The sequence below is a fragment of the Mobula hypostoma genome, chromosome 17 (genome assembly GCF_963921235.1).
Source record: "Mobula hypostoma chromosome 17, sMobHyp1.1, whole genome shotgun sequence".
NCBI classification, from domain to species: domain Eukaryota; kingdom Metazoa; phylum Chordata; class Chondrichthyes; order Myliobatiformes; family Myliobatidae; genus Mobula; species Mobula hypostoma.
In genome coordinates this window covers 68,572,390-68,599,752 of record NC_086113.1, presented here as the reverse complement: position 1 = coordinate 68,599,752, position 27,363 = coordinate 68,572,390, and the positions used below count along the sequence as shown (strand labels likewise).

At 42.5% G+C, this 27,363-nt stretch overlaps 1 protein-coding gene across 6 annotated transcripts in view; it reads right to left on the bottom strand.

Moving 5' to 3' along the window:
• Positions 1-27,363, bottom strand: part of ulk4 (unc-51 like kinase 4) — a 755,583-nt gene that overhangs the window by 474,845 nt on the left and 253,375 nt on the right. The window lies entirely within an intron of this gene.

Genomic DNA, 27,363 nt, shown 5'->3' with positions numbered 1-27,363 from the left:
ACTGAGTGGCAGTTTCAGATAGCAGAATCAGCCATCTTGCTTCAATTATGGAATCAGCACTCAATGGCCACTTTTATAGGTACGCCTTTACACCTGCTCATTAATGCAAATATCTCATCACCCACTCATATGGCAGCAACTCAATGCATAAAAGCAACGTCAAAAGCACTGTCAGAAGAGGGAAGGGAGAACATCAGATAGTGGAGAGCACCCCTGCGGCTGTCCCCCTCAAAAATAAATACTCCATTTTGGGTACTGTTGGGGAAAACGACCTACCTGGGTGAAGCAACAGCGGCCATGCCTCTGGCACTGAACCTGGTTCTCTGGTTCAGAATGTTAGGCAACTGAAGAGGATGGCAGCAATTTAATAGGGGACTCTATAGTTAGAGTGGCAGGTCGGTGGTTCTGTGGACATGAAAATGAAACACGGATGGCTCCCAGGTACCAGGGTCCAAGATCTTTCTGGACGTGCCCACAATATCCTGAAAAGGGAGGGTGATATACTTTGTATCGAAAGGACAGACAGGAAAGCATAGGTAGTGGTGTGGCTCTGTTGGTAAGAGATGGAATTACATCTTTAGAAAGAGATGACATAGGGTTAGAGAATGTTGAATCTTAGTGGGTGGAGTTAAGTCATTGCAAGGGTTTAAAAACCATTATGGGAATCAAACATAGGCCTCCAAATAGTAGCCAAGATGTGGGGCTGAGATTGCAAAGGGAGCTGGAAAAGGCATGTAATAAGGGTAATGACACATTGTAATGGGGGACTTCAATATGCAAGGGGATTGGGAAAATCAGGCTGTGTCAGATCGCAAGAGAGGGAATTTGTTGAATGCATACGAGATAGCTTTTTAGAGCAGCTTGTGCTTGAGCCTACTCGGGGAAAGGCTATCTCAGATTGCGTAATAACTCAGATCTTATTAGGGAGATTAATGTAAAGGGAGGCAGTGTTCATAATATGATTGAATTCATATTGCAATTGCAATTTGAGAGGGAGAAGCATAACTCACATTTATCAGTGTCGCAATGGAATAAAGGAAATTACAGACACATAAGAGAGGAGCTTGCCCAGGTGGATTGGAAGAGGATACTGGCGGGGATAATGGCAGAGCAGAGATGGCTGAAATTTCTGGGAACAGTTCACAAGGCACAGGATAGATATGTCCCACAGAGGAAGAAGTTCTCAATTGGCAGGGGTAGGCAATCGTGGCTGTCAAATTAAGTTAAGGACTACATAAAAGCCAGAAAAGGGCATATAAGGTAGCAAAAGTGAATGGGAAGTTGGATGATTGGGAAGCTTTTAAAATCCAACAAAGGCAACTAAAAAAGCTATAAGAAGGGAAAAGATGAAATATGAGGGTAGACTCACCAATAATATAAAGCAAGATACTAGAAGTTTTTTTCAGTTATATAAAGTGTAAAAGGGAGGTGAGAGTTGATATTGGACCACTGGAAAATGATGCTGGTGAGGTAGTAATGGGGAAATGGCAAATGAACTTAATGGGTTCATTGCATGTCTTCACTAGCATGTGTCAGAGGTCCGTGAGTCCCAGGGAGCAGGAGTGAGTGCTATTGCAATTACAAAGGAAAAAGTGCGAGGCAAACTCAAAGGTCTTAAGATGGATAAGTCAACTGGACCAGATGGACTACATTCCAGAGTGAATGATTCTGGCATGGTCCCAGAGGACTGGAAGATGGCAAATGTCACTCCACTCTTTAAGAAGGGAGGAAGGCAAAAGAAAGGAAATTATAAGCCAGTTTGCCTAACTTCAGAGGTTGGGAAAGTGTTGGAGTCTGTTATTAAGGATGAGGTTTCAAGGTATTTGGAGACTAATGATAAAATAAGTAAAAATCAGCATGGTTTCTGTAAAGGGAAATCTTGCCTGACAAATTTGTTCGAGCTCTTCGAGGAAGTAACAAGCAGGGTGGACAACAGGTGTTTTGATAAGGTGCCACATATGAGGCTGCTTAACAAGATAAAATCCTGTGGTGTTACAGGAAAGATACTGGCATGGATAGTGGAATAGCTGACAAAGGAGGTAGCGAGTGGGAATAAATGGGGCCTTTTCTGGTTGGCTGCTGGTAACTAATGGTGTTCCTCAGGGGTCAGTATTGGGGTTGCTAATTTTCACATTGTTTGTCAATAATTTAGATAATGGAATTGATGGCTTTGTGGCAAAGTTTGTGGATGATACAAAGATAGGTGGAGGGGTAGGTACAGCTGAGGAAACAACGCGATTGCAGCAGGACATAGACAAATTGGAAGAATAGGCAAAAAAATGGCGGATGAAATACAGTATTGTGAAAAGGAACAATAGTGCGAACCATTATCTAACTGGGGAGACAGTTCAATCAGAGGAGCAGAGGAACTTCTGAGTCCTCGTGCAAGACTCCCTGAAGGTTAATTTACAGGTTGAGACTGTGGTACAGAAGGAAAATGCAATGTTGGCACTTATCTCAAGGAAAACAGAATATAAAAGCAAGGAGATAACGCTGAGCCTTTATAAGACACCAGTCAGCCTGCACTTGGAGTGTTGTCAACGGTTTTGGGCTCCACATCTTAGAAAGAATGTGTTGTCTTTGGGGAGAGGGTTTGGGTCAGAGCAGATTCACAAGGATGATTCCGAGAATAAAGGGGTTAACATAAGAGGAGCGTTTGGCAGCTTACTTATTGGAATTTAGAAGAATGTGAGAGGTTCTCATTGAAATCTGCAGAATGTTGAACGGACTATATGGGTAGATATGGAGAGGATATTTCCTGTGGTCAGGTATCCAGAACTAGAGGCCTCAAAACTGAGGGGTAACCTTTTAGAACAGAGGTAAGGAGGAATTTTTTTTAGTCAAAGAGTAGTGAATCTGTGGAATGCTCTGCCACAGACTGCAGTAGAGGCCAAGTCTGTAGGAATACTTAAGGCGGAAGTTGATCGTTTCCTGATTGGTCAGGGCATCAAAGAGTATGGTGAGAAGGCAGGTGCATGAGATTGAATGAGATTCGGGATCAGCCATGATGGAATAGCGGAGCAGACTTGACGGGCTGAATGGCCTAACTCTGTTCTATGTCTTAAGGTCTTACAGTCAAGAGCTACAGTTGTTGTTCAACCAAAACATCAGAATGAGAAAGAAATATGATTTAAGTGACTTTGACTGTGGAATGATTGTTGGTGCCAGATGGGATAGTTCGTGTATCTCAGGAACTGATGGTCTCCTTGGATTACTATGCACAACAGTCTCTTGAGTTTACAGAAAATGTTCAAGTTTAGACTTATTGTCATTCAACAAGTACATGCCAATCGAAACAACTTTCCTTTGGAGCAAGGTGAGCATCACAATACATTTAACTCACTCATAACACTTAAAATAATATTACCACAAATAAATTAGCAGATAATAAAATATACTCCAGAAGATTGAGGTGCACATAGGATACAAGTTAAAAAGTGAACAGTATAATGCTGCTAGTGTTCCATAAGTGATGAGACCTAGGTGATGGCAGAGAGTTCAGTCGTCTCAAGGCCTGGGGGAAGAAACTGTTTCCCATCCTAACAGACTTTGTCCTAATGCTATGGTACCTTCTGAACTCCTGCCTGGTGGTAGGGGATCAGGGAGTCTGTGGAACAGAGGAGAGGGATCCTTGACCCGACATACACAATGCTCCAGATAGATATCTCAGATGGGTGAAAGAAAGACCCCGGTGACCCCGTCAGCACCCCTTGTAAAGCAAAACAAAAAATATCCAGTGATCGGCAGTTCTGTGAATGAAACCACCTTGTTAATGAGAGAGGTTAAAGGAGAATGGCCAGACGGGTTCGACGGAAAGGAAAGTGACACTAACTGAAATGACCGTGGTGAGCAGGGAGCATCTCTGAATGCACAACATGTGAAACATTTAAGTGGATGGGCTACAGCAGGAGAAGACCACTGATGTACACTCAATGGCCACTGACTGCATATGGACCAGATATGGTGAATCAATTGAACCTTTTCAAATTTACAGTAGTATAATCATCACTAATACTAGTTTTAATTCCAAGTTAATCAATGGACTTGTAATTTCATATTGGACAGATCACAGTTCAATATGTACCTCCAGGTAATCTGTACAAAGTTCATTATTACCAAAATACTTATACATCACCATATACAACCCTGAGATTCATTTTCTTGTGCGCATACAATTCATAATAGAAATAGAATTAGGCCATTTGGCCTGTCGAGTCTGCTCCACCATTTCCTCATGGGTGATCCAATTCCCTCTCAGCCCCAATCTCCTGCTTTCCCTCCTATATCCCTTCATGCCTTGACCAATCAAGAATCTATTAACCTCTGCCTTAAATATGCATAAACACTTAGCATCCATGGCTGTTTCCACAGATTCACCACTCTCTGGTTACAGAAATTCCTCCTCATCTCTGTTCTAGAAGGATGCCCCTCTATTTTGAGGCCATGTCCTCTGGTCTTAGACTCTCCCACCATAGGAAACATTTTCTCCACATCCACTCTGTCAAGTCCTTTCACCATTCTATAGGTTACAATGAGGTCACCTCTCATTCTTCTGAATTCTAGTGAATACAGGCCCAGAGCCATCAGATGCTCTTCAAATGACAAGCCATTCAATCCTGGAATCATTTTTGTGAATCTCCTTGGAACCCTCTCCAGTTTCAGCACATCCTTTCGAAGTTAAGGGGCCCAGACCTGCTCACAATACTCCAAGCGAGGCCTCACCTGTGCTTTATAAAGTCTCAACATTACATCCTTGCTTTTACATTCCAGTCCTCTTGAAATGAATGCTAACATAGCATTTGCCTTCCTCATCATAGACTCAATCTGCAAATTAATCTTTAGGAAATCCTGCACAAGGATTCCCAAGTCCCTTTGCACCTCAGTTTATTGCATTTTCTCCCCATTTAGAAGATAGTCAACCCTTCATTTATTTACCAAAGTGCATAACATACATGTCCCAACACTGTATTCCATCTGCCATTTCTTTGCCCATTCTCCTAATCTAAGTCCTTCTGCAGCATCACTGCTTTCTCAAAACTACCTGCCCCTCTAGCTATCTTCATATCATCTGCAAACTTTGCAACAAAGCCATCAAGCCCATCATCCAAATCATTGACATATAATGTAAAAAGAATATATCCCAACACAGACCCGTGTGGAACACCACTAGTCACCGGCAGCCAGTCAGAAGAGGCTCCTCTTATTCCCACCTTTTGCCCCCTGCCAATCAGCCACTGCTTTATCCATGCTAGAATCTTCCTTGTAACATCATGTTGTTAGGCAGCCTCATGAATGATACCTTCTCAAAGGCCTTCTGAAAATCCAAATACACAACATCAACTGATTCACTTTTGTCGATCCTGCCTATTAGTTCTTCAAAGAATTCCAACAAATTTGCCAGCAAGATTTTCCCTTGCGGAAACCATGCTGACTATGGCCTATTTTATAATGTGCCTCCAAGCACCCTGAAATCTCACAGAACATAGAACGTAGAATAGTACAGCACGGTACAGGCCCTTCGGCCAACAATGTTGTGCCGACCCTCAAACCCTGCCTCCCATGCACACATGCACATGCAAGGACTCAAATACTTGCACTAATGGCACTTTGTGCATTACTGTGACATTCTGGTGCTGCTGCAACTTATTTCCTGCTACTTAACTATTTAATACTGTTTTTCTATTACTGTCTTGTTTTTATCTACCGCTTTATTTAATTGCCTGAGAGGAAGCCAAACAGAGTTTCATTGTACCTATGCATAATGACTATAAAGATCATTCAATTCAATATAACCCCCCCACCTTAAATTCCTCCATATACTTGTCCAGTAATCTCTTAAATCCTTAGTATTCAACTCCAACATCTTCCCAACCACTGAAGTCAGACTAACTGGCCTATAGTTTACTTTCTTCTGTCTTTCTCCCTTCTTGAAAATGGAGTGCCATTGCAATTTTCCAGTCTTCCGGAACCATTCAAGAATCTAGTGATTCTTGAAAGATCATTACTAGTGTCTCCACGATCTCTTCAGCTACCTCTTTCAGAACTCCGGGGTGTATACCGCCTGGTCCAAGTAACTTATCTACCTTCAGAACATTAAGTTTCCCAAGAACCTTCTCTCTGGTTATGGTAGCTTCACATACTTCATATCTCCTAACAGCTGGAACTTCCACCATACTGCTTGTGTCTTCCACAATGAAGACTGATGCAAAATACTTACGCAGCTTGTCCGCTATTTTGTTGTCCCCTGTTACTACCTCTCCAGCATCATTTTCCAGTCGTCCACTATCCACTCTCACCTCTCTTTTAGACTATATGCATCTGAAGAAACTCTTGGTATCTTCTTTAATATTGTGGGCTAGCTTATTTTCTGATTTCAACTTTACCTACTCAATGAATTTTTTAGTTGCCTTCTGTTGGTTTTTAAAAACTTTCCAATCCCTTAGCTTCCCACTAATCTTTGTTCTATCATATGCCCTCTCTTTAGCTTTTATGTTGGCTTTGACTTCTTTTGTTAGCGACTGTTGTGTCGTCTTTCCTTTAGAATACTTCTTCCTCTTTGGGATGTATATATATCCTGTGCCTTCCGAATTGCTTCCAGAAATTCCAGCCATTGTTGCTTTGTCATCATCTCTGCCAGTGTTCTTTTCCAATCAATTCTGGCCAACTCACCTCTCGTTCATCTGTAGTTTCCTTTACTCCACTGTAATACTGATAAATCTGATTTTAGCTTCTCCTTCTCCAGACCTAATCAGTTCCCCTCTACCACCACTCTGCTCCGTCTAGCGGAATTAGTCCTTACTCTTAATAATTTCTCCTTTGGCTCCTCCCACTTCCTCCAAACTAAAGGTGTAGCTATGGGCACCCGTATGGGTCCTAGCTATGCCTGCCTTTTTGTTGGCTTTGTGGAACAATCTATGTTCCATGCCTATTCTGGTATCTGTCCCCCACTTTTCCTTCGCTACATCGACGACTGCATTGGCGCTGCTTCCTGCATGCATGCAGAACTCGTTGACTTTATTAACTTTGCCTCCAACTTTCACCATGCCCTCAAGTTTACCTGGTCCATTTCCGACACCTCCCTCCCCTTTCTAGATCTTTCTATCTCTGTCTCTGGAGACAGCTTATCCACTGATGTCTACTATAAGCCTACTGACTCTCACAGCTATCTGGACTATTCCTCTTCTCACCCTGTCTCTTGCAAAAACGCCATCCCCTTATCGCAATTCCTCCGTCTCCGCCGCATCTGCTCTCAGGATGAGGCTTTTCATTCTAGGACGAGGGAGATGTCTTCCTTTTTTAAAGAAAGGGGCTTCCCTTCCTCCACTATCAATTCTGCTCTTAAACACATCTCCCCCATTTCACGTACATCTGCTCTCACTCCATCCTCCCACCACCCCACTAGGAATAGGGTTCCCCTGGTCCTCACCTACCACCCCACCAGCCTCCGGGTCCAACATATTATTCTCCGTAACTTCCGCCACCTCCAACGGGATCCCACCACTAAGCACATCTTTCCCTCCCCACCTCTCTCTGCATTCCGCAGGGATCGCTCCCTACGCAACTCCCTTGTCCATTCGTCCCCCCCATCCCTCCCCACTGATCTCCCTCCTGGCACTTATCCGTGTAAGCGGAACAAGTGCTACACATGTCCTTACACTTCCTCCCTTACCACCATTCAGGGCCCCAAACAGTCCTTCCAGGTGAGGCATCACTTCACCTGTGAGTCGACTGGGGTGATATACTGCGTCCGGTGCTCCCGATGTGGTCTTTTATATATTGGCGAGACCCGACGCAGACTGGGATACCGCTTTGTTGAACATCTACGCTCTATCCGCCAGAGAAAGCAGGATCTCCCAGTGGCCACACATTTTAATTCCACATCCCATTCCCATTCTGACATGTCTATCCACGGCCTCCTCTACTGTAAAGATGAAGCCACACTCAGGTTGGAGGAACAACACCTTATATTCCGTCTGGGTAGCCTCCAACCTGATGGCATGAACATCGACTTCTCTAACTTCCGCTAAGGCCCCACCTCCCCCTTGTACCCCATCTGTTACTCATTTTTATGCACACATTCTTTCTCTCACTCTCCTTTTTCTCCCTCTGTCCCTCTGAATATACCTCTTGCCCATCCTCTGGGTCACCCCCCCCCGTCTTTCTTCCCGGACCTCCTGTCACATGATCCTCTCGTATCCCCTTTTGCCTATCACCTGTCCAGCTCTTGGCTCTATCCCTCCCCCTCCTGTCTTCTCCTATCATTTTGGATCTCCCCCTCCCCCTCCAACTTTCAAATCCCTTACTCACTCTTCCTTCAGTTAGTCCTGATGAAGGGTCTCGGCCTGAAACGACGACTGCACCTCTTCCTACAGATGCTGCTTGGCCTGCTGCGTTCACCAGCAACTTTGATGTATGTTGCTTGATCATATTATAATCACTTTCCTATAATGGTTCTTCTACCTAATCCATTCTGATTCAATGCACAACACTCAATCCAGAGTAGCTGATCCTCTAGCGGGCTCAACTACGAGCTGCTCTAAAAGCCATCTCATAGGCACTCTAGAAATCCACCTCTCTGTAATCCAGCACCAACCTGATTTTCCTAATCTACCTGCATATTGAAGTTCCCCATGACTACTGTAACATTGCCCTTTTGGCATGCATTTTCTATCCCCTGTTGTAACTTGTATGTAACATCCTTATTACTGTTTGGGGGTCTGCATACAGGGTCTTTTTACCCTTACTGCTCCTTAGCTCTTTCCATAATGATTCAACACCTTCTGACCTCTTTCTAGTGATTTGATTTCATTTTTTTTAAACTAACAGAGCAAAGCCACTCCCTCTGCATTCCTGCCTATCCTTCTGATACAATATGTATCCTTGGACATTAAGCTCTCACTTATAGTCTTCCAGCTATGATTTCATGATGCCGACAATATCACACCCGCCAATCTGCAACTGTGCTGCAATTTCATCTACCTTATTCTGTATATGTGCATTCAGATACAACACCTTCAGTCCTGTTTTCACCCTTTCTGATTTTGTCGCAACAGGCTCAATTTTCTGATTCCTACCTTTGTCTGAGGTCTTACCAACATCTGCCTCCACAACCTCTCCACGAGCTGTTCTGGCAATCTGGTTCCCTTCCCCCTGCAACTCTGGTTTAAACCCCACCCTGCAGCATTAATAAACCTTCCTGATAAACCTGCCAATCTGACTGACCAGGGTCTGGAAGTGAGGAAATCAAGGATCCAATTGCACAGAGAGGTATTGAGGCCACAGTCTTGAAGCTTATGGATTAGTTTTGAGAGAATGTTGGTATCGAGTGTTGAGCTATAGTCAATAGAGATGTATGTATCTTTGCTGTCCAAATGTTCCAGGGTTGAGCGAAGATCTAATGAGATGGCATCTGCTATGGACCAGTTGCTCCGGTTGGTAAATTGGAGTGAACCAAATCGTTTCTCAGACAGGAGTTGATATGTTTCATTACCAACCTCTCAAAACAGTAAATCATTGAAGCAGCTTACCAGGTTCTTCTTAGGCACCAGTACTAGTGAATCCTGCTTGAAGAAGATGGGTACCTCAGACTGCTGAAGCGAGAGGTTAAAGATCTCAGTGAACACTCCAGATAGTTGATCAGCACAGGTCTTTAGTAATTGGCCAGGTACTCTGTCTGGGCCAATTACTTTTCATGGGTTTGCTGACATGTCAGAGATTGATCGGGGCTGTGGCTGTTCTTGATGGTTCCTCCATGCTTTAACAGTCAAAGCAAGCATAGAAGGTATTGAGCTCATCTGGAAGCAAAGCCCTGTCATTGCCTACGTCGCTTGATTTTACTTTATAAGGTGACAGTATTCAAGCCCTGCCACAGTTGTGAAGTATCCTTTATTGATTCATGTTTAGTCTGGAGTTGCCACTTTGCCCATGAGATGGCTCTCCAAAGATCATACCAGGACTTAATTTTTTTTTAAATTTTTAGCAATACAGTACAAAGTAGGCCTTCGAACCACGCCACCCCAGCAACCCCCGACAAACCCGATTACCCCAAAAGTAATCATGGGACAATTTGAAATGACTAATTAACCTAGCCAGTACAGCTTTGGATGGTGAATGGAAACCTGAGGACACAGAAAAAACCCAAACAGACTACGGGGAGGAGTTAGAGATTACTTACAGAACGGTGCCAGAATTGAATTCTGAACTCTGGGATGCCCTAAGTTGTAATAGTGCAGCGCTCTCTGCTACGCTATCGTCCACTCTGTTGTAACTTTCTTTGTCACCAGACTTGAATACCTTTGACCTAGCCCTCAGCAGATTGCAGATCTCATGGTTCATCCAGAGTTGTTAATTTTACTGGCTCAGTAGTGAAATTATGAAGATACCATGGCACTTACTATGGTACTTCGCTGAATACAATTAATGGTAAGATGTTCAGCAGACACTGCAGTTATCCACTCATCAATGAAACTTGAACTTCATGCTTAGGGATAGAGAATACCTATAAATGAGCTGCTTATGGTGCCAATAGCACAAAACAATCCTTAGGTAGTGTCAAGATCTTTCCAGGAAAATAATTTTAGTTTCATATCTTGCGAGGAAGTATTGGCACTGCCTTATAGTCCAGTAAGAATACTATTAAAAAAGAAAATCTATGAAAAATAGAAGTGATTTTTTTGTCTTTTTCTATAATGTCTGATCACAACTCATTGACAAAATGTCTCTTAAGGCTCTCTAAGTTGAAGCATTACAATGTAGCCCCAAGCACTATTCTGACTAAAAGAAAATTGGTATTGGTTATTTTTTTAACAAGCTGCAAAGGATGAAGAGCTTTAGGAATATGTGACACAATATAGATAATAAACCATATATCATTTCAGATAAAAATTTGGAAGTAAAATTAAAAGTAGTACTTCAGCTTCTTATCTCCTGCTTGGAACTGTGCAATGTATTGTCTAGTTTGGAACTTAATAAGAATATAGCTGTTTGAATCCGTGAAAAACACTGTACATTAATCTGCAATCTCACTTTCATGTATGTTTGTTCTTCAGACTGAAGCAGTGCAGAATCTTGCTGGAGGATGTCAGACTGTCCATTTCCCTCCACAAATGCTGCCTAACCCACTGAGTTCCTCTAGCATTTTGTTTTTTCGTTCCAGATTCCAGTATTTGCAGTGCCTCTATCTCACTTGTAACCTGTTGTTTAAGCCCATCATTGTGTCTATCACAATACTCCTCGTTTCTTACCCCCAAAATCTAATCACTACCTCTGTCAGTTTCAGGTCCAACTTTCATGATCATATGAGTGATACGAAAAGATCTGGCACCTTGACGCTATCGGGTCAACTAATTTTAATTCACTGCTATTTCAGATTAACAACAATATTGGACAAAATCCTCCTTATTAACCACCTCACTACATCAATATATCTTTTGTATTTGACCTACACATTCAGTTGCCCTTTAAGCGTATCTACCTCCAGCACACCATTTGTGTACTGAAGTTTCTTATTATTTTATGATCAATTTTAATGTTATTTTATATTCCTGATTTATAGTTTTGAACTTTCCTCCAAATTATCCTTTCTATATGTCCAATAGTCATACTGATAATTACAGAATTGGAGAAAGAGCATAACAATAGTGTTATCTCTTGCCTGATTTGGATTGTTATTTTATTTCTAGTTAATAGATCTCACTAAATGTAAACTCACAGCTGTTGCTGATTCCTCATTATCACATTGTTAAACAATTAGCTTTCATCATCAGGTCGGCCATTTTATATCATTTTGTTCAGTAAGAAGCAATTTGCTGGAGTTTTAATCAGTGTTTGAATCTACCTTTCATGAGAATGCTGACGTACTGTCTTTTTAGACCAAATCCTTACATACTGTAATATGCTAAAACTAGAATACTAAAACTGCTTTCGACGGGACTGGAGTTATCTAGCTTGAGAAAACAGGTGAGGGCAGAATAGTAAAAAGACACTCTCCATGTGATTCTATCCACGGTGGATTTGATATCGATTCCTGCACAACATAAAGTTGAAATGTTGTCAACAGTGAAGAGAAGTCTTGAAAACAAGGTCAATGTCAGCAAAGGAGAAGAGAAGCCTTGAAAACAAGTTAATCTATTCGATAAATTCATCTAGATTATCTGGACAGTCTAACAGATCTGTGGCAAGGAAAGGCTGAAGCAGTGCCAGCCAGGGCATCTTTTGCAGAAAGAAAAAGTGCTGTTAATGTGAGACAGGCTGAATTGAACATAGACAAAGCCCCTCTGGAAGCCACATTAGATGCACTACGGAATGAAAAAGATGCAAACACGAGGAAATCTGCAGATGCTGGAATTTCAAGCAACACACATAAAAATTGCTGGTGAACGCAGCAGGTCAGACAGCATCTCTAGGAAGAGGTACAGTCAATGTTTCGGGCCGAGACCATTCATCCTGAGACGTTGACTGTACCTCTTCCTAGAGATGCTGTCTGTCCTGCTGTGTTCACCAGTAGTTTTTATGTGTGTAGCATGAAAAAGAGGTGCTTTTAACTGGGGCCAAAGTCTTTAAGGCAGACGTGGATCAGGTAAATGACAATGATGATGTTAAATTAAACTCACCATGTCATTTAGCTGAGAGAACTACAAAATATTTTCAAGACCAATCTGTTTATGCTTATACCCAGCTCCAGCAAACACTGCAGACTTAGGCCAGCCAACAAAGATTAAAAAGGGGGCTCCTCTTCCACAAGATAACACACTGCAACTTGACACCTTTTACCCAAACGGGACAGGACAGAGACCACATCCCTCATGTGCTCAAGGCTCCTACGTACCGTGACATAACTCAGATGGTGACACTGCTCAGCCTACTGGTAAGGTGCACTACATGCCCAATCATGATGTGTCAGATCTTGCGAGATTCCTAGCCCATTGTGACCTACTGACGGCTAGACTCATTAAATCTGGTAATGAACTAAAAAACTACTGTGCTTGGATGTGCACATTCTCCAATGCCACTGAAGACCTCAACCTCAAGCCCCGTGAAGGAATTGACCTGCTGGTGAGGTGGCTTGGACCCAAGTCTCCTGAGCAACAGTTCATATCAAACATCCCAGTGCTGCTCACAGATTAGTCTGGCAAAGACTGGATCCGTGGAGGCAATGGAAACTATTCTCTTCAACAAACTTGAGTCTTTCTCCAACATTTCTAACAGGGAGCTGCAACGTCTGCAAGAACTAGGAGACCTGTGATTGGAGTTGGAGGCATTCAAAGCCGAAGGTTACTTACCTCAACTCAGCATGAGGAATTCATCCCATCTTGGACAAACTTTGCTTTAGTCTGCAGAAGTGGAGGTCAAAGGGAACTAGATACAAACTGGAAAAGGGAATCAGCTTCCATTCTTTTCCTTCATTTCTAGTTTCATCCAGGATGAAGCCAAAATGAACAATGACCCAAGCTTTATCGTGACCATCTCTAGCTCAGCACCTCTAAGATCAGAGAAACCTGTTACAGGCTGTGTCATGGTGCACAAAACTGAGGTGGACAATTCTGTTCAAAAGGATAATTCTAAAATTTCACAAGATCCTACCATATAGTGCCCTTTATATCGGAAACAACACCCTCTCCGGGAGTGTAAAGGCTTCAGGCACAAGGCACCAGAGGAGCAAAGGGCCTTCCTCAAAGAGTACTCCATGTGTTTCTGCTGCTGTTCTTCGACCAGCAGGGGACTGCAATGCTGTCATCTAGTGCTCTGACTGCGATAGCAACAAACACATATTGCAGCACTTCATGTTGGCCCACCTCCCTGGTCAGTGAAAAACAACATAAGTACCTCCTTGCAGAATGGCAGGGAGGGAGATAAATCACCATCCTCTCTTCCTGTACTGAGGTCTGTGAGGAAAGATCCACCGGTAAACCTGCCTGGCCAATGTTTACCCCGAAGGCCACTGTAAGAAGAGACGCATGTTGTCTTAGATGATCAGAGCAACAAGTCTCTAACTAAATCATCTTTTTTCAACATTCAACATAACCGATGGTACCATACCTTATACCAGCCTTTCTCAACCTTTTTGCCCTAGAGGAACCCTTGAAATAATCTTCAGGTCTCTGGGAACCTCCGCGTATAAATTATTATATCTACAACTCACGGTATGTTGCATGATCGGAGGGTTATAGATATAATAATCCAAAAATAATTATCAATGCTATTCTGAATAGAGAATGAATTTTTACCCAACGTCTCTTGAAAAAAAGCACAGGTAGTTAAGCTTAACTCACCTTTCTTGATTAGGCAAACATAATAAATTTTTGTTAAATAACTGGCTTAAGCCAAAATGGGATATAATTTTTCTAAAGGTAGGTTCAGTAGATTTAATTTAAAGATAGGTTGTAAATTGATTTTAATTAATGCTATTTACAACATGAAAATTTATTCACAATGTTGAATAGTGAAGTTACTAAAAACCATAAGCCAAAGCAACATGAATAAAAATGTGGTCTAAGACACAATTTTATACAAAACTTTGAAAAAATATTTTCTTACTAAGTGACGTGATCAGAATCAAATATAGGCGTAGCATGTGTAATTTATGCTTGTGTTTTGCTGCACAAATACTCATTTCTGGGTTGAACTTGAAATAAGCACGCATGGATTTCACCTTCAACTGAAATTAAACAATTTCTATCCTTGCTCTTGATGCTTGTTAAACAAGAAAAAGCTTGCTCACACATGTAAGAAGTTGAAACTGCAGCAAAATGTTCATTGCTTTCCCATGAATGGCAGGATACTCTTTCACAGTCCACAATTTGTCCAGGGGGAGGTCAGTAAATCCCATCTTGAGTATACGATCAGACTACAGCTCACAAAGTTCTTCCTCTCTTCTCAAAGTCATAAAAAATACAAAAACTTAACAGTACAATTCACTTCAAACCTACACAATCCACCTTTTGCAATGCTTATAATATCAGTAAAGCAGCAGGCCGACAGCTGAGTCGTGGCATGTATAACTTCCTTCTTTAGAATGAAAATTGTCATCCAATTTTCTAATACACTGGTAGAATTTGTTCGCTCCCATAACTCAGTCGACGGCGTATAAGGGCAAGTTGAGGGGAGTTAGTTCTGGAGGGAGATGCTGACATCACAGCTCAAGTTGGGCAAGACCATTCAATGCTTGGAAAACGCACTTCACCCTCCTCATCAGCCTAGCGTCCTCCCCTCTTGCAATATAGTACTCAGCAATTATCAATGGCCTCTCCTATCTCACATCAAAAACTGAGAATGGACTCAACCAAATAAACACGGTCCTACTGCGCATTGCCATACCTGGCCAAGAGGCCTCAAATGAGGTTGCTAACAGGCTACTCGGTCGCTGCCCACCACTACAAGTGCTAGAATTATGCATTGCGCTGAGTTCAACAAAACTTTTTTTTTAATCATGATCTCTCGCCGAACCCCAATTCGGAAACCCTGCCTTATACACTTATGACATGGCTTTCTTGTTGAATGTGTTGATGGAAAGACTCATTTAGCTCTTCTCATGCTCATCGAGTGTGATGAACTTCCGGACAACAGGAAGGAAATCCCTAATCCGGAAGCAGTGACTCACCATCCTCACCACAAGTCCCTAGCCAGCAAAATACCATCACTCCACCCAAAGGCTGAGATCCTGCTCCGGCCACAAAGAGATATCATACAGGTACACAAAGTACTCGAGCAACGTAATGGGCCTCCAAACGCTCCCACTCCACAGACGTCAGCCCTGGATGGGTCATAGTAGGATATATCTGCCTAGGAAGTGCACGTAAAACTCTCACCTGTGAACGTCTTCAGAACTACCAATCTGGAAAATGTGCGCTCCAGACGCATGACCTCCTGCCTTAGCAGCATTCACGTCAAGGAGAGTTTCGGCCAGTCCTGCCAGCCTCCTGTCTCTCCCGCCTTCACCGCAACAAAGGTGTTTGACAAGCAACACAGCAAGCATGGGTGTACCTGTCTTTGTCCATATGAGTGCAAGCCAGCTCCTTCAATGGATGACCTTACTTCCATCAAGACCGTTCAAACATCTGGGTAGCACTGCGACCCTCCCGCAGCCCCCGACAACCGTGAGCAAACAAGCAGACACTTTCCTTTACTTACATGCATGCTTAAGAAGCATCTTGAAATTACTTAGGAAAAAATAAACAGAATAATGGAAAAATAGACTGTTGGAAAATGATTGAAATGTGAACTCTGGTTATAAATCTGTAAAAATTAAGACAGTATTTTAAGTTAGAATCTGTACAAAATTTCTTTTGGATTCTCTGTTGTATATTTGATACGATCTAATTGGCTTATTTCAAAGTTTAGTTAGTCATCCTGTTGAATAATTTTCAACATCAAATCGGCCACTTTGTATCATTTGTAGATTTCATTCAGTTAGAAGCAATTTGTTGGGAATCGAGTGAGTTTGATTAATGTTTGAATCTACATTTCATGAGAACACAGAGAAGTACTGTCTTTTTAGATCTGCTCCTTGCTACTGTAACATGTTGGTGAATTATAAAACCGCTTTCAACTATAACTACAACTGGGACGAGATATCTACCTGTCTAGCTTGAGAAAACGGGGAAAACTCTTGAGTGAGGGCAGAATAAATTCTATTAGCAAATACCAATCAAAATTCATAATGCAGTAGTAAGAATTAAAACAACGCTTGGCACCAGGTAAAATGTGTTGCAAACAAAACTGGAAATTTTATATTCATCTGACTTTTAGCTAGATAGAATCTAGTCAGTGCTGACTGATATTGCAGCCATTCGTGAGACTTGGTTGCAGGAGGGGCAGGACTGGTAGCTCAAAGTTCCAGGGGTCCAATTATTCGGATGCAACAGACCAGAAGGGATAAAAGGAGGAGGGTCAGGGATACCAGTCAGGCAAAATGTCACGGCAGTGCTCAGTCAGGACAGACTGGAGAACTTGTCTAGTGAGGCGTTAGGGGTACAACTGAGGAATAAGGAAGGTATAACCATATTAATTAGCCTACAGTACAGTCCACCAAACAGTCCATGGGATTTAGAGGAACAAATATGTAGAGATTACAGACTGTTGCAATCTCTTCGTGATTTTTATAAATGACCTGGATGAGGAAGTGGAGGGATGGGTTAGTAAATTTGCTGATGACACAAAGGTTGGGTATGTTGTGGATAGTGTGGAGGGCTGTCAGAGGTTACAGCGGGACATTGATAGGGTGCAAAATTGGGCTGAGAAGTGGCAGATGGATTTCAACCCAGATAAGTGTGAGGTGGTTTATTTTGGTAAGTCAAATATGATGGCAGAATATAGTATTAATGGTAAGACTCTTGGCAGTGTGGAGGATCAGAGGGATCTTGGGGTCTGAGTCCATGGGACACTCAAATCTGCTGCACAGGTTGACTGTGTGGTTAAGAAGGCATACGGTGTATTGGCCTTCATCAACCGAGAGGTAATGTTGCAGCTATATAGGACTCTGGTCAGACTCCTCTTGGAGTACTGTGCTCAGTTCTGGTCACCTCACTACAGGAAGGATGTGGAAACTATAGAAAGGGTGGAGAGTAGATTTACAAGGATGTTGCCTGGATTGGGGAGCATGCCTTATAAATGAACTCGGCCTTTTCTCCTCAGAGCAACGGAGGATGAGAGGTGACCTGATAGAGGTGTATAAGATGAGAGGCTTTTTCCCAGGGCTGAAATGGCTAATACGAGAGTGCACAGTTTTAAGGTTCTTGGAAGTAGGCACAGGGAAGATGTCAAGGGTTAGTCTTTTTTTTTACGCAGAGTGGTGAGTGTGTGGAATGCGCTGCCAGCGATGGTGGCGGAGGCGGATACAATAGGGTCTTTTAAGAGACTCCTGGATAGGTACATGGAGCTCAGAAAAATAGAGGGCTACGGGTAACCCTAGGTAATTTCTAAAGTAAATACATGTTCGGCACAGCATTGTGGGCTGAAGGGGCTGTATTGTGCTGTAGCTTTTCTATGTTTTCTAAGATTGGTTTCCACATATTGACAAACATTCCACATATTGACAGGAACTTCCATACTGTAAATGGACTATATTGGATAGGAGGTTTAAGGACCCTATACAGATTACGGAGGAGGTTCTGAGGCAAATTATGGTGGATAAATCCCCAGGGCCTGACAAGGTGATCCCTCAGGTTAGGTAGCTGAGGATTGGAGGATAGCCAATGATGCTCTGCTGTTTAAGAAAGACTCAAAAATAAACAAGAAAATTATTGCAACACACACAAAATGCTGGAGGAACTCAGCAGGCCAGGCAGCATCAATAGGTCTGTGAGCTTAGCATCAGTAGTGGGAAGGTTATTGGAAGGTATTCTAAGGGATCGGATATATGAGGATTTGGATAGGCATGGACTAATTAAGGATGGCAGCATAGCTTTGTGCATGGTAGATCATGTCTGAACAATTGTATATAGTTTTATGAGGAAGTTATCAGGGAATTATCAAGGTCCCACATGTAAGGTTGGTTAAGAATATTCAGTCACTTGGAATTCAAGATGAGGCAGTAAAGATGCATGGTGAGCATCTTCTGGAGGATGAGGTGCTCGGACCCTGACAACTTCTGCACTTGTCACCTACAGGGTCAGAGGAAACACCTTGTCAAGCTCTGGGGATAAGACCATAAAACACAGGAGCAGAAATAGGCCATCTGGCCCATCGAGTATGTTCTGCCATTCAATCATGGCTGATCCTTTTTTCTCCTCGTCCTCAACACCAATTCGCGACCTTCTCCCCATAACCTCTGGCCATTTCCATTCAAGAACCTATCAATCTCTGCCTTAAATACTCCCAACGACCTGGCCTCCACAGCAAAATGTGGCAACAAATTCACCACCCTTTGGCTAAAGAAATTTCTCCGCATCTCTGTTTTGAAAGGGCGCCCCTCTATCTTGAGGCTATGCCCTGTTGTCCTAGACTCTCCCACCATGGGAAACATCCTTTCCATATCTACTCTGTCTAAACCTTTCAACATTTGAAAGGTTTCAATGAGATCCCCCTTATACTTCTGAATTCCAGCGAGTACAGACCTAGAGCCTTCAAATGTTCCTCATATGATAACACTTTCATTCCTAGAATCATCCTCCTCTGGACCATCTCCAATGCCAGCAAATCTCTTCTAAGATGAGGGGCCCAAAACTGTTCACAATACTCAAGGTGAGGCGTCACCAGTGCCTTATAAAGCCTCAGCATTACGTCCTTGCTCTTGTATTCCAGACCTCTTGAAATGAATACTAACATGGCATTTGCCTTCCTCATCACTGACTCAACCTGCAAGTTAACCTTTAGGGTGTTCTGCACAAGGACTCCCAAGTTCACTTGCATCTCAGATTTTTGGATTTTCTCCCCGTTTAGAAAATAATCCACATATTTCTTCTACCAAAGTGCATGATCATGCATTTTCCAACATTGTATTTCATTTGCCACTTTTTTGCCCATTCTCCTAATCTGTTTAAGTCCTTCTGCATCCTACCCATTGCCTCAACACTACCTGCCCCTCCACCAATCTTTGTATCATCTGTAAACTTGGCAACAAAGCCATCTATTCCACCATCTTTGTATCATCTGTAAACTTGGCAACAAAGCCATCTATTCCATCATCTAAATAATTCATATACAGCATAAAAAGAAGTGGTCCCAACACCGACTGCTGTGGAACACCACTAGTCACAGCCAACTAGAAAAGGATCCTTTTATTCCCACTCGCTGCCTCCTACCAGTCAGCCAATGCTATAACCATGTTGGTAACTCTCCTGAAATACAATGGGCTCTTAACTTGGTCAGCAGCCTCATGTGTAGCACCTGTCAAAGCCTTCTGAAAGTCCAAATATACAACATCCACTGCATCCCAGTTATCTATCCTGCTTGTAATCTCCTCAAAGAATTCCAACAGGTTCATCAGGTAGGATTTTCCCTGAAGGAAACCATGCTGACGTTGTACTATCTTATCCTGTGTCACCAAGTAGGCCATAACCTTGTCCTTAGCAATTGACTCTTAACATCTTCCCAAACACTGAGGTCAAGCTAATAGGTCTATAATTTCCTGTCTGCTGCCTTCCTCCTTCTTAAAGAGTGGAGTGACATTTGCAGTTTTCCAGTCCTCTAGCACCATGCCAGAGTCCAATGATTTTTGAAAGATCATTTCTAATGCCACCACAATCTCTAACTCTACCTCTTTCAGAACTGTAGGGTGCAGTTCATCTGGTCTGGGTGACTTATGTACCTTCAGGTCTTTCAGCTTTTTGAGCAACTTCTCTTTTGTAACAGTAACTGCATCCACTTCTCTTCCTTCACACACTACAACATCAGGCACACTGCTAGTGTCTTCCACAGTGAAGACTGATGCAAAATACTCAGTTAGTTCATTCAGCCATCTCCTTGTCCCTGGTGATTATTTCTCCTGCCTCATTTTCTAGTGGTCCACTCTCATTTCTCTTTCATTTTTAACATACTCGAAAAAACCTTTACTATCCACCTTGATATTATTTGCTAGCTTGCTTTCACATTTCATCTTTCCCCTTCTAATGATTTTTTTAGTTGCTTTCTGTAGGTTTTTAAAAACTTCCCAATTCTCTATCTTCCCAATAATTTTGGCTTTGTTGTATGCCCTTTCTTGATTCATCCACACTAATTTACCTCAGGACAGCAAGCACCCCTACCTCCATAAGATTACGGTGCATGGGTTCCACAGCAAATTGGCTGTTTGTATTCAGAACTGGCTTGCACAGAGGAGACAGAGGGTAGTGGTTGGAGAGACTTATTTGAGTTGGAGATCTGTAATTAGTGGAGTTCCAGAGGAATCCGTGCTGGGACCTCTGCTGTTTGTGATGTATATAAGTGACCTGGATGAAAATGTAGCTGGGTGGATTAGTAAATTTGCAGATGATACCAAGATTGGTAGAATTGTGGGTAGTGTAGATGACTGGCAAATAATGCAAATAAATCAGTTGCAGACATGGGCTGAGAAATGGCAGGTGGCGTTTAACCCAGAAAAATGTGAGGTATTGCACCTCGTCAGGGCAAATGCAAGGAGACAGCACGCTGTTAAGGCCAAGGTGGTTAACAGTATTGCTGAGCAGAGATATCTTGGGATCAAAGATCATAGCTCCTAGTAAGTGGCTACACAGGTCGAGAGTGTGGTTATGAAGGCTTATGGAATGCTTGTTTTTATCATTCAAGGCACTGAGTTCAAAAGTCAGGAGGTTATTTTGCAACTTTATAAAACTCTGGGGAGGCCACATCTGGAGTATTGCATGTAGTTCTGGTTACCCCCTATAGAATGGATGTTGAGGCTTTGGAGAGGGTGCAGAAGAGGTTTACCAGGATGTTGCCTGGTTTAGAGGGTATGTGCTATCACGAGAGGCTGGATAAACTTGGGTTGTTTTCTCTGGAGTATCGAAGGCTCAAGGGAGATCTGATCGAGACTTACAAGATTATGAAAGGAAGATATAGAGTAGACAGAGAGTACGCATTTCCCAGAGTCGAAATTTCTAATACCAGACTTCATGCATTGAAGGTGAGAGGCAGTAGGTTCAAGGGTACGTGAGGGGTAAGCTTCTTGCCAGAGTTGTGGATGCCTGCAATGCGCTGCCTGGTATTGTGGTAGAAACAAATACATTAGAGAATTTTGAGAGATGTTTGGATAGGCACATAGATGTAAGAAAGACGGAGGGATATAGACATGGTGTAGGTCGAAGGGATGAGTGTTCGGATGCTTATGATTTGTTTTGCACAACATTGTGGGCCGAATAGCCTGCTGCTGTGCTGTGCTCTTCTGTTTTAAGTTCTAAATTGGATTAGACATCGGCTCTGCAGGAGAAGCCAGAGAGTGGTAGTAGATTGTTGCCTCTCCTGTCTGGACGCCCGTGACCAGTGGTGTGCCGCAGACATGGGAACTGGGTCCATGTTGTTTGTCATCTATATCAACAATTTGGATGACAATGCCGTTAACTGGATGAGCTGGACAGCGAGGAAGCCTGTCTTGGGTTGCAGTGGGATCAGGACCAGCTGAAAAAATGGGCTGAAAAATGGCAGCTGGAATTTAATGCAGACAAGCACAAAATGTTGTATTTCATAGGACCAACCGGGTAGGCCTTACACAGTGAATGGTAAGGCACTGAGGAATGCAGTAGAACAAAGGGAGCGAGTCCACAATTCATTGAAAGTGGTGTCACAGGTAGATAGGGTCATAAAGAAAGCTTCTGGCACATTGGCCTTCATAAATCAAAGTATTAAATAGAGAAGATGAGGTGTTATGTTAAAGTTGTATAAGACATTTATGAGGCCTAATTTGGAGTATTGTGTGCAGTTTTGGTCACTTACCTAGAGTAAAGATTATAGGCATCCGTTAGTCTTGTGAGACCATGGATTTGCGCCTTGGAAGGTTTCCAGGGCGCAGGCTTGGGCAAAGTTGTATGGAAGACTGGCAGTTGCCCATGCTGCAAGTCTCCCCTCTCCACGACACCGATGTCGTCCAAGGGAAGGGCACTAGGGCCGATACAGCTTGGCACCGGTGTCGTCGCAGAGCAATGTGTGGTTAAGTGCCTTGTTCATGGACACAACAAATGAAGATTTGTTAATAAAGATTAAGGATGTAAATAAGGTTGAAAGAGTACAGAGAAAATTTACAAGGATGGTGCCAGGTCTGGAAGACCTGAGTTATATGGGTAGATTAAATAGGTTATTGCTTTATTCCTTGGAACGTAGAAGACTGAGAGGAGATTTGATAGAGGTATACAAAATTATGAGGGGTATAGATAGGACAAATGGAAGCAGGCTTCTTCCACTGCGGTTGGGTGGCACTTCAACTAGCGGTACGAGGTTAAGGGTGAAGGGTGAAAAGTTTAAGTGGTGCATGAGGGGAAACTTCCTCATTGAGAGGGTTGGTACAACCAGCAAAATTGGTGCATGCGATATTAATTTCAATGTTTAAGAGAAGTTTGGGTGGGTACATGGACAGGAGGGGTATGGAGCGTTGTGGTCCCGGAGCAGGTCGATGAGAGTCAGCAGTTGAAGTGGTTCACCACGGACTAGGTGGGCCTCAGGGACTGTTTCAGTGCTGTCCGATGAAAACCAACAAAGTATTAGCACTTAGCTTCAGGAAAATAATTGGTGTGACATTATCAAAAGACCCGGCTGAACAAGTAAGAATAATACTTTGAACCACAATGTGGATGGTTTCCCGAATTTTAAAATGATAACTTCCTTTCAATATTAAACTTCATTTCAGGCAAAGCAGGCCCAACTTTTAAAAGTATAATGAGAACTAAAGAGATGTCCTCCTTCTTCAAAGAAAGGGGCTTTCCTTCCTCCACCATCAACACTGGCCTCACCCACATCTTTTCTATTTCGCACACACCTGCCCTCATCCCATCTTCCCACCACTCCATAAGGGATAGGATTCCTCTTGTCCTCACCTACCACCCCAGTATCCTCCGTGTTCAGCACATAATTCTGCATAACTTCTACCACCTCCCACGGGATCCCACCACCAAGCTCATCTTTCCCTCCACCCTACTTTCCGCAAAGATCGCCCCCTACATGACTCCCTTGTCCTTTCATCCCTCCTCATTGATCTCTCTCCTGATACTTACCCTTACAAGTGGAACAAGTGGATACTTACCTGCCCCTACATCTCCTCCATCACGACTACTCAGGACCGCAAACAATCCCTCCAGGTGAGGCGACATTTCACCGAGGCAACATGTCATCTACTGTATCCGGTGATCCTGGTGTCAGTTCCTGTATATTGGTGAGACCCAATGTAGATTGGGAGACTGGTTCATCAAGCACCTATGATCTGTTTGCCAAAAAAAGCAAGATCTCCTGATAGCCACCACTTCAATTCTACCTCCTATTCCTATTCTGCCATGTCAGTCCATGGCCTCCTCTACTGTTGCAATGACACCGCACGCAGGCTGAAGGAGAAACACCTTGTATTCCGTCTAGGTAGCCTCTAATCAGATGACATAAACACCGATTTCTCGAACGTCTGGCAATTGCACCCCACCCACCATTCCCATTTGCGTTTCCCTCTCTCACCTCATCACCTCCCTCTGGTGCTCCTCTCCCGCTACCCTTTCCTATCAGTTTCCCTCTTCTCCAGCCCTTTATCTCTTTCACCTATCAGATTCCCAGCTCTTTACTTCTCCCCTCACACTCTCCTGGTTTCACGTACCACTTACCAGCTTGTACTTCTTCCTCCTCTATCCCCACCTTCTTGCTCTAACTTCTCATCTTTTTTTCACGGTTCTGATGAAGGCTCTCGGCCTGAAATACCGACTGTTCACTCTTTTCCATATATGCTGCCCGGCCTGCATAGTTTCTCCAGCACTTTGTGTGTGTTGCCAGGAGTGTCAGTAATTGACATTGTGTGTGGTCACCTTGAATTGTCAGCATGTGAGTTACTAAACCTACATTTATAAAGGATCCATCAAAATGGAAAACACCATGGATTTTATGCAGTTTTGAAAATCCATGACTTTCAGCTGTGTCAGCCTTTAGTGGGTGTATTATGAAAGTGAAGTGAAGTTGAGCAGATGATGGTTAAAAGGAAGATCTTGTGCCTGAAGCTGCATCTTCATTGCCTTGTATGGATGCTGAATAATCTATCAGGTTAATCCAACAATTTCCACCTTTGTTATGGATTTGCAGTATCTGCAACAATTGTTCATTCTAGCAAAACTGTTTTTAAAACTCATCATGCATCAGATGATGGAGAGGAACAGTAGGATAAAGGAGCCCCATTCATATGCATCAGTAATAGTCTAATCATACACATGCATTTTTAATCAACCATCTGTAATGTCTGTTCATTGAGCTCTTTGGGGAGAATGAGATGATTAGCCATTAAGTAGAAAACTGAAAGACACAACCTTTAACACTACTAACAGATGCTGTCAGTTTAGTTAATTGTGGACTAAAATATGACTGGATAAAACTTTTATGCAGACAGCACAGCGGGGGTTCATCACGTTAAATCTGCTGCAGGAATGTAATAAGATACTGCCATAATTAGTACACAGGGGAGTACTGTACTGGCTTCCAATGTGGTATTAATAAAGAACAGTTGGCTTCATTATCCTACCCACTCCTCTTAAGTGTATACTTGTTAAAGGAGCATTAAGCATATATGTACGATATTTCAAAAGCCAATTATTTTTTATTTCAATCTATGCAATGTTGTTCCATTAAATTTGCCAGTAAAAAGCACACTGTTTAAATACACAATATTTGTTAATTATCATGATTTAAATTGTGCTTACAGGCTGACTAATTTTATCTACACATGCTGCTTTTAGATCTGATTAGCATTTGCACTTTTTGCTTACACATGACAATAAATCTGAACTGGGTTCATTGTATATAAAAATGACCATGGTGTCCCCTGCCTTGTTTTTCATCGGAATTGTAAAGAAATCCAATAAAGCATTGTTTTCTCTCTGTCTAGGACCCGCCTGCTCCAGTTGTTGAAAGATCAGCACTCTGGGACCTCATTAGACGAAGCAAAGCAGAACCCCCTAATGTTTATATGACTTATGTGTCTTTTCTCCCTTCAGGACAACACAATGCTCCTGGCATAGCAAACTATCCACTGCTCCAAGCAGAAATCAAGCACCAAGTATGTACCTTTAAGGAGTACATTGGTTGCCATGCATTATAATGAAGATGTGCTTTGGTATTTTCTTGGCATCAGAATGAGACCATAATTGCTCCACAGAGGTCCACTTAAACACCATCAGATGTATTATGTTGTATTTCTGCTGCTCGTTCTCTCAGGCACAGCCCGACCTCTCTGACCAAGTCCTGCCACCTCAGCTTTAAAAACACATTTTACCACTCCTGGAATGCTGGCAACACATTGTTTATGCTGGAAGCTTTCCACTTCCATGCTAATAATAAACCTGACCATCAAAAGCAGTTCCAACCTATTGCTAATGATATCATCTGCACGTTGGAAATGGTCCATCACTAATGGAATAGAATGTTCGATTACAAAATCATGGCTATGCCTTAGGGTAGGTGGGTCAATCAATCCCTTTTAATCCCCATAAGTGTATATTTATTTTTCCCAATTATTTTCCATTCACAGTGTTTATATATTTACAACACTTCAGACACTGAAGCAGCTCACATCAATCTGCAAAAGATCTGGATAACGTTCAAACACAAACTGCTATGTGGTACATAAAGTACGTGCAACACAAGTCCCAACATCTCCAACAAGAGCGAGTCTAACAACTACAAATGTTCCATTTGCTGAATCCTCCACTTACAATCAACATTCTGGGAGTTATCATTATCCAAAAACTTGGTGAGGCATCTGTATAAATAGTTTGGCTACAAGAGAAGGTCAAAGGCATGTCACAGTCAGGCATGTGATAGGATACACTCCACTAACATGATAAGAGAATCTCTGAACAAAATGAAGCGAACTATTTGGGCAGCAACCCATTTTGAGTCTTCTACCAAAATACTGGGGTTGTAGCGTCCCCTCTATCATTCCCACAGAAGTAACTGTTCAAGCCACCATTAACAGTAGCACCCTAACTTGCAATCTCACTCACATTAGTCATGAGTAGTCTTCTTTATGTGTAGCAAAAGGGCTTTGATGATGATAAAGACATCATACCATTATTATGGTAAATAAACAGACAAGCGAGGATCTAGAGTCTCAGTTTTAAGGTAAAGCACAGTGAAGTCTCTGTTAGATTTCAGGGGATAGCTAAATTTCCCTGAGAACAGGGTGCATCAAACAGACTACCACCTTCTATGCTGGATCACAAATCATTCCATTCCTTTCCACAATAGCTGAACCAGTTTCTGATTAAGCCAGGATGACAAGGTGATCCTGATAGATCACAAAGGAAGTCACTATTTTTTTTCTTTCTGAAATTAGCTTCGGTTGTCAGGTTTTTATGTACACATTGAGATAAATAAGGTGTTAACATTGTGTGATCCCAAATATCAAGGTGGATTGGACTACTGATGTAACTGTGGAGCAACATATCCATTTATAGACTCCTTCAATCTAATAAAAGATACTCTGATTAATTCATTACCCACTTATCACATTTACAAAGCATCAGTAGGCCCCAAATTATAGGCATCAACCCTCAACTTACCTTTTATATGGCAACATCTAATGGCATTTTACCCTGTACTTCCTCCTGAAGCATCAAGAGGGTATTTTATGACTTACAATCATGGAGATATACAGCACTGAAACAAGCCATTCAATCCAATTGGTCCATGTTGACGAAAATATCAATCTAAGCTACTCCCATCACTCTAAACCTTTCCTACCCATGTACCTGCCTCAACACTGTCACGGTCCGGTCC